This window comes from Solea senegalensis, unplaced genomic scaffold (genome assembly GCF_019176455.1).
Source record: "Solea senegalensis isolate Sse05_10M unplaced genomic scaffold, IFAPA_SoseM_1 scf7180000015117, whole genome shotgun sequence".
In the NCBI taxonomy this organism is placed as follows: Eukaryota; Metazoa; Chordata; class Actinopteri; order Pleuronectiformes; family Soleidae; genus Solea; species Solea senegalensis.
The window spans coordinates 1-9,930 of record NW_025321227.1 but is presented as its reverse complement, the minus strand read 5'-3'; the positions used below and the strand labels follow the sequence as shown (position 1 = coordinate 9,930).

General features: G+C 44.6%; 1 long non-coding RNA gene across 1 annotated transcript; it reads left to right on the top strand.

The window, feature by feature from the left end:
• The first annotated feature begins 1,871 nt into the window (after positions 1 to 1,871).
• On the top strand, positions 1,872 to 4,546 carry LOC122761950. Its single transcript, XR_006358633.1, has 3 exons — positions 1,872 to 2,052; positions 3,128 to 3,232; positions 3,949 to 4,546. It is a non-coding gene; the product is annotated as an uncharacterized LOC122761950 (long non-coding RNA).
• The last annotated feature ends 5,384 nt before the right edge of the window (positions 4,547 to 9,930 follow it).

Below are 9,930 nucleotides of genomic sequence, written 5' to 3'. Positions count from 1 at the left end.
GAGAGGAGTGAACAAATGAACACTATGACATTTTATACAGTGTAATCCTTTCATTAATGATGATAAATGCTGCAGTCCTACCATATGTTACATTAGATCTTTATTCAGCTGGAACTTGACGACACACAAACTGAAGATGAGAAAACTATCATTAAAAAAGTGACAATTTTACTGTTTACTGTTCTACTTAATGAGACATGAGCTCCTCTGGAAACAGGATTTGTGAGATTTCGGGGGCATGTCTAAAATCTTGTTTTTTTTATTGGATGTGATTCAGATGTGTATGTTAGCGTGTGACGAGTATGTTAGCGTTTGGCTTATGTTAAGGGTTAGGGTATTTTAACGTGTGGCTTATGTTAGCGGTTGACGGGTATGTTAGCGTGTGACGAGTATGTTGGCGTGTGACAAGTATGTTAGCGTGTGACAAGTCTTTTAGCGTGTGACAAGTATGTTAGCGTGTGGCCAGTATGTTAGGGTGTGAGTATGTTGGCGTGTGACAAGTATGTTAGGATGTGGCCGGGTATGTTAGCGTGTGAGTATGTTAGGGTGTGGCCAGTATGTTAGGGTGTTAGTATGTTAGCGTGTGACAAGTCTTTTTAGGTGTGTGAGTCTTTTAGGGTGTGGTATGTTAGGTTAGCGTGTGACAAGTCTTTTAGCGTGTAGTCTTTTAGGTGTACGGGTATGTTAGCGTGTGACTAGTATGTTAGCGTGTGACAAGTCTTTTAGCGTGTGACGAGTCTTTTAGGGTGTGACAAGTATGTTAGTGTGTGTATGTTAGGGGTGTGACAAGTATGTGACAAGTATGTTAGGATGTGGCCGGGTAGCGGGTATGTTAGCGTGTGGCAGTATATTGGGGTGTAACAAGTATTTTAGCGTGTGACAAGTATGTTAGGATGTGACGGGTATGTTAGCGGTATGTTAGCGTGTGACGAGTATGTTAGGGTGTAACGAGTATGTTAGGGTGTGACGAGTATGTTAGGGTGTGACGAGTATGTTAGCGTTTGGCTTATGTAAGGGGTTAGGGTATTTTAACATGTGGCTTATGTTAGCGGGTGACGGGTATGTTAGCGCGTAACATGTATGTTAGCGTGTACACTTGTGCTCGGCTCTGCGGCGTGAACGTGTTTTAAGGAAGAAACGAGTCTTGAGTTGGGGCTTCAATGATTTTTACTCCAAATGTTTCCAGGTTTGGGAAAGACCAATCAACTTTTTCTTATATTTTTTTTAGGACCAACCAACTCGTCAACCAAGAAATGATGTTATGAAAAAGTAAGGATGCATTTTTTGGTCGCTTGCTTGGGCCAATATAAACTTTGCCCCCGCTGCAGAGGTCAGAGGTCATTACGTGGTGAACATTTTTTCACACTCGGAGGATGTTTAAATGTTTGCCGATATTCTATTTTAAAGCCGATAATGAATGGTCATGACCTCAGGAACACAAATATGAAACATTACCTTTTACTTTACATGATGGGAGAAGAACAGTGTGTTATCTTGTTGTGTTAATTTGTTGGCATGGGTTGGCAATTATGGGCTTCTCAACGTTTGAAAACGGCTGAAATGGTGATGAGTGACGTGGTAAAGACACACAGATGTCCTGTGTTTGCTCAGTGAAACAGGAACAGATGATGTAACGCAGCCATTTAAAAGTAAAAAGCAGTCGGTCTATGTTTCTAATCTGATGTGTGGCATTTAATCCCTGCCCTAGTTTGAGATTATGTAACCTAACATCACAACACTTTGTTATTTACTCTGTGGCTCAAGAGAAGAAAGTCGTCGACAGTTCTCAGAGAGTTGTTTTGTTTTAGAAGTAGAGGGGCGTGTCTGTCTGAGAACCCCGCCCACTGAGAGTAATGCAGTTTGACAGCACTGTTGTGTTTGTGAAAGTGGGCATGTCTCTGGGAGATGTGGTTGGATCAGAGCAGTCGTACGCTCTGTCTGTCGTTGTTTGGACTCTCTGCGAGGTGAAGGTTCTGCTGAGGTTCTGCTGCGCTGAGGAAACAAAAGGAGCAACTTTTTTCATGCTTTGGATTGAATCCTATCTCCAACCAGGTCGGCACATTCACGCTTCACATGTCTCCTTCCTTCTCATTACATTACATGTCATTTAGCAGACGCTTTTATCCAAAGCGACTTACAATGGAATTGAGTACAATCAGAGAGGGGTGGAATCGAACTTGCGACCATTGCGACCATGATGTTTTTCGCACATAGGGTACCGGTCTTAACCACTGAGCCACTCCACCCCGTCTCCACCACAAACCTTCACCCTCTCCTGGAACCCTGATCTCTTATGAATCCTTCTCCATCCATGTGACTTTAAACTGTTTGGAGTGAGATCTTCTAAATCTGATGAATCCGTTCATCTGTCAGATGATTGTCTGGTGTCGTTGTTTGGTTGATAAAATCCAAATGATGACAAAGTGTCTTTGTTGTTGTCCACAAACCAAAAGGATTTCTTTGTAAAATGAAGCAAGAAAACCTTCAACTTTAAGAAGTAGCGTTTGAACACGTGTTACATAGTTACCACAGAAAATGTGAACAGCAGAGCGATTGATCTTTGATAACTGATCATTGATGAATTTCTTCTGCTAAATGTGAAAATCTTCAGCCCAAAGTTAAGACGCATGTGTTGAAGCTTTGAAAAGCTTTATTTGGACGACACATTAAATGTATTAAGTGTTAAGGTTCTAAATATATGGGTCCACCGCAGAGACGAGACGCATGAACGCTCCAGATCCTCTGTTTAGTTTTTATCAGTTGGTGAATAAAAGTGAGCAAACTGTCAGGAAGAGAGAAAATGGATTTTCTCTCTGTGTCCACACGTGAAGGGATGAATGAATGAATGAATGAATGAAAGGAGTTATTTTATGTAACATTTGCTGCATCAGGCTGTGACGCAGCATGAACATGAGTCTGCAGATCTGGATCAAACATGGCGTGTGTGTGTGTAAGAAGTGGGTCAGATCTGTATGAAATCCAGATGTGAAGGTTTTGTGCCGTGGCTCCAGGCGAGGGACGTTCCCTCATGGTTTTTAATCTGAATAATCTGATCCGAGACGTCCGTGAGCAAAAGCAATAACGACATTCTTTGTGTGTGTGTGTGTGTGTGTGTGTGTGTGTGTAGGTCTTGGCCACTCCAGATCTTCTCATCGACCGTAACTCGAGCACATCTGGAGAGATGATCATCAGACTGGGCCGACTCACACCTGGATACTTCCGTCTCCTCCAGGTCTGTAGTTTTTACACGTGGAGGTTAACGTGAACCTCAGATCAGTTTGTGTTTGAAATGCTTTGTTCAGTTTAACCTCAGTAACACAAAGTTGCCACACGAGGCAGCAGAGGACCGACATCTCCTGTGTCCATGCGAGCGTGAAAACTCTCTGAGAACTGAGTGAATTCCAAACATCTTTAAATAAATAATCGCGTGTTGTCTCGTGTACACGCAGGTCTTCACTTCTCTTCATCACCAGTGCACTCTCTCCTCTGTTCCCCTCATGTCATGAGCTGTTGTTGGAGAGAAGGTCGAGCACATGTGACGCAGCGGTTCAGACACGTGTCGTGGTTCATTTGACAAATTTGAAAGTTGTTCTATGATTTTTCAGCTTCCTAAATCTGAATATTTTCCCGTTTCTTTGCTCCGTAAAACAAAAATCATGAAAACTGAATGATTTTGATTTGTGGGTAAAAACAACAACATTTTCATGGACCTGTTATGATGATGAGTTGCAGTCCGAGTCGTTCTTCGTGCACAGAACGCTGTTCTCTACGTTCCCTCCTAAATGTTCACTTGCTGGTCACATGACACAATAATATATTTAATGTGTGTGTGTGTGTGTGTGTGTGACATCATCACTTGTGAGTCTCACTCTACTCTATATACTCTATATGAGTCTCTTCTGCCCTCATGGCTGACCTCTGACCTCTCTGTCCTCTCTGTCCCTGCAGAGACAAGTGGCCGGTGAGGTGCAGCTGCAGCCTCAGGACCGTGCTGTGAACCAGATCGCCATGATGCTGGCCATCATGGGCCTGAGCCTGTCTTACTACAGCACCAAGCAGATGATGGAGAAGGTGCAGAGACAGCAGCGTGAGACACTTACAGCAGCGTGAGACACTGGTCTCACTGGTTTCTCCTCATTGTCAACACTGTTCTGAGCTGCACCAGAAAACTCTTTCTGGCCAGAATGTGATTGCAGCTCATGAGCGGTGATGAGCTTTAGTGTTAAAGTGGCAGGAAGTAAACGTTCTGTCTGTCTGTCTGTCTGTCCTTCAGTGAATATTTGCACAAACACAGATGAACTCACAATTATGACCTACTTTTTACTTTTTCTTTCTTTTTTCATCCACAGTTTCAAACTGTATTAAATGAATCGATCAAGTCTAGTTAATGTGTGTGTGTGTGATGACCTTTATGACCTTTATGACCTCCCCCCTCCCCCCACGCAGTGTGGAAACTACACGCTACTGAACACTGCATGAGTGTGCAAGACTTTTTAAGTGTGTCCTGTTTTTACTGATGAATGAATGAATAAAGCTGTGAATCACACTGTGGATTGTGTCATTAGTTAAAGATTTAGTTTTTACTGAATTTCAACTTAAACGATGAGGGGTTTGAATGCTGGGGTCCCATTGGCTAGAGGATGTTCATGTGATCGGGAGGCGGAGTCAGAAGTGAAGTTTATTTAAGCAAAAACATCTCTCTGTTAAAACATGAACACATTCATTTTCATTAACTCTGAACAAACCTGAACGTTTGAAAATCCTTCAGTTCAAATAAAGTCAAACCATTTTCTGTGACTTCTGCACAATTATCGCTCCTGGTTTTTAAGAAGAAAGAAAAGTGACATAAAATGAACAATAACTGTACAATAAGTGTAAGAGATGGAGGAAACGACCACAGTGGACAGAAGAATAAAACTCTTTCTGTGTTTCTGCCACAGTGCCACCTACAGGCTCAGCAGAAACACCACAGTGTTTGATGTATATTCTCTGTTCACCAAGTACAGCGTGTTATTACTTGTCTGAGGCAGTTTCTCTGCTCACAGCAGTGATGTGATGCTCACTGACAGCTCACGTGCCCCGCTGCCCTCGCCTCAAGCTCCTCCCCTCCGCCCCCGCCCTCCGCGTCCCAACCACCGTCGCACATCACTGGGCAGAAAAGACCACTTCAATGTTTGTGTGACGCTGGAACTACGACACACAAGAACAACAACGCGACGACCATTGGCCCGAACGCTGACGCGTCACAGATGACGTGGTGCGTGCGTGTGTGTGTGTGTGTGCGCGCGCGTGTGCGTGCGTGCTGGTGTGTGGGTTGTTTTTGGACCGGGGGTCAGATCACTTTGTTTTGTGTTGTTTCATCTGCTCAGAGAGGAGAAAACAAACACAACACAACGATGGAAAACCAGTTGTGTGTGTGTGTGTGTGTGTGTGTGTGTGTGTGTGTGTGTGTGAGGAGGGAGGAGTGTGTGTGTGTGTGCGCGCGCAGATTTGCCTATTCCGCAGATTTGGGGAATAGGCAAATTGGACAGTGTGAATTGTCTCTATGTGTCCCTATGATGGACTGGGGACCTGTCCAGAGTGTGACCCCACCTTTGCCCTTTGTGGAGGATAAAGTGGAGACAAAAGACGAACAGCCCACCATCAACCTCCAGTCAGAGTCATCAGAGTTACTTCTTTTACTTTCCTCACTCCACCAACTCACTCACTCACTCACTCACTCCTCCTCACTCACTCACTCACTCACTCCTCACTCACTCACTCACTTCTCCACCAACTCACTCACTCACTCAATGGACAAGTGAACTACATGTCAAAGGACAAGTGAACTACATGTCAATGGACAAGTGAACTACATGTCAACGGACAAGTGAACTACATGTCAACGGACAAGTGAACTACATGTCAACGGACATGTGAACTACATGTCAACGGACAAGTGAACTACATGTCAACGGACAAGTGAACTACATGTCAACGGACATGTGAACTACATGTCAACGGACATGTGAACTACATGTCAACGGACAAGTGAACTACATGTCAACGGACATGTGAACTACATGTCAATGGACATGTGAACTACATGTCAACGGACATGTGAACTACATGTCAATGCAATTATATGGTCTCAAGTATTTATCGTGCATAATCATGACGTGCAGTAACACCCAATCACTTGACATTAGATACTTTTGACATCATCAAGTATTAGTGATTAGAGAAATAGTCAGGACCCAGTGTTGTGGACAAAGTTTATGTCTAAAAGAAACAAAAAGACAAACAACTCTTCATCCTCAAATGTACATATTAAGAGTGTCATTTAGGATGTCAGAGTATAATAATCTGCATGTGCACACATGTAGATTATTAGATTATTATTAGAGACACTGGGATTCATGTGGAGATGAGTAAATCAAACGTCTTTAAAGAATGAATGTGCGTCCCTGTCAGCGGTGACTTCTGTGTCATGTCACCACCTATCATCATTTATTTCATTCTTTTTTGAAAGTAGGTCACTGTGTATGTTGAGATGTGACAAATCGTCGTCGTTGTTCGTGTAACTCCAAAGGAGCTACATGGGGATAGCTACGTCGAGCAGCCACTTTAGAGTGTCCTCCTCTAATTGGACCAGGCCTCCAGAGCCATGCGGGGCGGCAAATATGGGGCACTCATTTATGATGTGAGATATCGATTGCACAGCCCCACATTTGGCAGGCGTCTGAGGTGCTCGCTCCAGCCAGCTTCAGGAAGGACTGAGTCCTTCCCCAGCCGGTCCGGAGGCGGTTGAGCCGGACCCATGCCTTCCACAGGAGGGTATGTCCAGGTGGTGTTGGGGAAGGGGTGCCGATGAAGGAGTGCAGGATGGTAGTGGAGTCCTTCCATTCATCGCTCCACCTCATTTTCATCCAAGTGTCGGAGGCAGGGCCAGATCCTAACAGCTTGGCAGCTCTTGTTGCAAAGTGTTGCCTCGAGATCCGCTGTGGTGTGTCTTGTGGTGTGTCTTGCGGGATTGGGATGATGCTATTTCTGTCTGGCTGAAGTTGCGCCTTATGTTAGGTGGATGGATTCCGGATACCACAGGTAGTACCTCAGTTGGGGTTGGCTTCAGGGTACCAGAGATGATGCGCATTGCATCGTTGAGGACGACATCGACCGATTTGGTGTGGACGCTGTGAGACCAGGCATATTCGGCAGAAGAGTAAACAAGTGCAAGGACTGATGTGCGTAGCATCGTAAGACTGGCTACCCACTCTAGGCCACAGAGTTTCCTTATTAGGTTGACGCGCTTAGATGTTTTGTTAGCGACGTTCTTTAGGTGGGGCCCGAATGTTAAGCTGCGGTCAAGTGTGACGCCCAGGTAGACAGGCACATGGTCGAAACTCAGCTTCTTGCTCAAGCTCCTTTTTTGCAAGTCGAGTTGACAAGTGATAGATCGAACAGACAGTCTTTGACTCGCTTACTTTCAGGTGCCAAAGGCGGAAGTACCTGCAGCGAGTAGAGATATCTGCCTCCAGGATGGTTTGGATCTCCTCATAAGTTTTGGCTTGGGTTGCAATTGCACTGTCGTCTGCTTACAGGTACTTGTTTCCCAAGGTGGCAGGGTTGTCCGCGATATAGATATTGAAGAGGATGGGGGCAAGTACGGACCCCTGCGGTAGGCCGGTTCGGAGCTGTCGGTTTCTGCTTCGCTCCCTGCTTGAGGTGGTGACATAGAAGGATCGGTTCTGGAGCATAAGCATCATGAACTTCACAAGCTGTACATCAGGGATCATTTGCAGCAACTTCAGATAGAGGCCACGGTGCCACACGGTGTCGTGACGGCTGTTAGGTCAATGTACACAACTCCAACTTTTTCTTTCTTCTGGAATGCACAATCTATGTCGTGCACGAGGCGGATTATTTGGTCTACTGTAGACCTTCCTTTGCAGAAGCCTGCCTGGGCTTGTGGGAAATGACTTTCCAGTACCTCATACACCCTGACGTCAACAAACAGCAACAGATCTAGAAAGCATATCTTGTGCTAATGAGGCTAAAAGATTTGACCTTAATTGTATGTGAACGTGTCAGAAAAGTACAACTTCTGACGTTCAAAGGTCTTTTCATGTTCATTGTTACAAACGTTTTACTCATGTTCAAAAGGAACTGATGAAAGTGAGGAGATAACACGACCTGACAACAGTCATTAAGTACTCAACTGCAGAGATAAGTCCTCATAAACACAGACACATGAGGACACAGTGAGATCATGACGTCCTGACATACAAGACTTTTAAATCTTTATTTACATTTTAGTTATGATCTCAGGTTTTCATCAAACTAACTACACATGAGCAACATAAGGCCCCGGGGCCAGATCCGGCGCTCACATCAGTTTATTCCAGCCCTGCCACGTTCTCAAGGGTCACCTCATGTTGACCTTTGATGACTCAGATCAGAAACAGCCTCAGAATGAAGAAGAAAGTTGTGTGTGCGTGTACAAAAATACACTGATATTCAACCATGAAAACACTTGTTGTCTGAACAGAGAACATGACGAGTGTTGCATTAATCACTGTTTATGTCAGGAGAATCAGTGTCAGCTTCTCTGTGATGATGTCAACATAGAACAACAGTGCAATAATGAACTAAACTCTAGTCGATTAAAACCTCACACAGCTGAATTTACACACGTCAATCATCCTTGTCCTTGTTCTGGGGTCAAAACAAGGTTCTGTCTGCGTGGAGTTTCCTCCCACAGTCCAAAAACTGCTCTCCAAACCAGCTGTAGGTGTTTGTCCAGGTGTGACGTCTGCAGAGGAGAAGGCACTTCCAGCACGACTTTATAGCTCCTCCTTAAAGTGGGCGGGGTCATCATGGCACGGCTGCGTGAAACCGCCCTGACAGGATTTTCTAGTGACTTGTAAAGCAGTTGTTTTGGGTGAAAGTGAATCATGAGTCGTTCAGTCACTGAAGTGAAATACCAGTGAACGTGGTGATGAACGTGCACCAGACTCTGATCTACTGCTGGACTCTTCAGCGACGACACTCTCTGACCAATCAGAGGCTGGCAGTCTGATGATGTCATATGTTAGCATCAGCTCATTTCTGCAAATACAAGGTTAAAAATGTCATATTTATGAAGCCATGAGTGTTTGTGTGTGTGTGTATGGTTCACACCTGACATTCTTAAAGGAGCGCTCCAGGGCACACACGCACAAGCACACACACATGCACACACAGGCACGCACACACACACGCGCACGCATGCACACACGCACGCATGCACACACAAGCACGCACAAGCACAACATGTATTGTTGTATTTTACAAGCTGACAGAATCCGTGACAGCGTCCACAGTTAGTTGTAGACCTTGTTTTTAGCTCACACTGGCTCCCTCAGGCTCAAAATACAGACCTGACCTGTGCTCACTGTGAAGTATCCAAGATCACTGAGGTCAGTCAGTGGTCACAGAAGCCACCTGAAGGTTTTGAATGTACCAAATATCAGGAACAAACTCCAGCACAGTGCAGACTCTACTAATCTATTCATTCTTTTCAATCCAGCCTGAAAATCCTGTTTAAACCTTCTACAGAAATAAAAGTGTCATCACTGCTGCACCCCCTGCTTTCTTTGACCTCTCTATTTACACAAAACAAACATGTTTTAAGGATATCATTTATTTAATTTGACCAGGTGAGGCTTTTGTTAAGTGGTTCATGGTGCAGGTGGTGAATCAGAACCTCATGCAATGACACTCCAAACACATGAACTGCACCCTTAATACTGATTGAACCCCTACATTCCCATGAAACACCATGGAGGTGAGGAAGAGAGATCATAAACTTTGTCTTTCTTCAGTCTGTTAAAGAGCTGACAGTTAAATATTTACATGGCATTTTCAAGGTCAAAGGTCGAGGGTGAGGCTCCATGGTGGCTGTGGCAGCAG